Source organism: Gouania willdenowi, chromosome 1, assembly GCF_900634775.1.
Source record: "Gouania willdenowi chromosome 1, fGouWil2.1, whole genome shotgun sequence".
NCBI classification, from domain to species: Eukaryota; Metazoa; Chordata; class Actinopteri; order Blenniiformes; family Gobiesocidae; genus Gouania; species Gouania willdenowi.
Window position 1 is genome coordinate 43,650,599 of NC_041044.1, and position 1,017 is coordinate 43,651,615.

At 37.9% G+C, this 1,017-nt stretch overlaps 1 non-coding gene across 1 annotated transcript; it reads left to right on the top strand.

The window, feature by feature from the left end:
• Positions 1–722: 722 nt before the first annotated feature.
• On the top strand, positions 723–795 carry trnat-ugu (transfer RNA threonine (anticodon UGU)). The gene has a single exon. It is a non-coding gene; the product is annotated as a tRNA-Thr (tRNA).
• Positions 796–1,017: the final 222 nt, after the last annotated feature.

A 1,017-nucleotide genomic window follows, 5' to 3' on the forward strand; every position in this document is an offset into this window, starting at 1 on the left:
CCCCCAGCTTTGTTCTGCGGGCTTTGACCTCGATTCACTCTCGTTTATTTGCATGATGTCACAAAAGATGGAGCACAGAAGATAGATAGGAACTGTATGTTGCTTGATCTTATTTATATGAATAACAATAATAAACAATACGATTTGACATTAAAACCCTTATTATTAACCTTATTTGGAAGCCCGATTATACCACAAAAAAGTCACCACGGAAATTCATAATTATGAGTTAGTAAAGTCATAATTATGAGTTAGTAAAGTCAACCCTGAAAAACCGGAACAAGCAATTATGAAAATAGATGGATGGATAAAGTTATAATTATGAGATAAAAAGTAATCTCATAATTCTGACTTTCTATTAAGGCTGCAACAATGAGTGTTGTGTGCGCGCACCAGTGTTTGTGCATGAGAGACACTTTTATTTCAGTTTAATCAGCTTATGCAGGATTTAAATGTGCTTCATTATTTGACCAAAATTATTTTCGCCATCAAAATTGGCCCTAATCCGCTTCCGTAACACATAAACCACTATGCGCTGAAACCATGAACTGTAAAAAAAGAAACACTGAAAAATTGTGCGTCATTTATTCGCTTTATTTTACGTGCACTTAAATTTCACATTCACACTCGTTTTCGACACAGAAGAATGCAAGAATGTGATCGTAATATGAACACGGTAGTTGAGGATTTTAGGGGAAAGCAGCCGATTTCGAAGCAGCCAAGGCTCCATAGCTCAGGGGTTAGAGCACTGGTCTTGTAAACCAGGGGTCGCGAGTTCAAATCTCGCTGGGGCCTGGATATTTTTTTTCACCGAAATTAAATTTTCAACGTCTATTTTTAATCAGCTCATCTGGAACATCATGCTATAGCCACACACTCTGAATCTCCACCGCTTTTCATCGACTTTTACTCTGAAGGGTTTATATCTATGCAGCCGTGCAGTGAAAGGTATCGTTCCTTTTGTCATTCAATATGAATTGGATCGATACACTGGCATCGAGATACCCACACGTATCC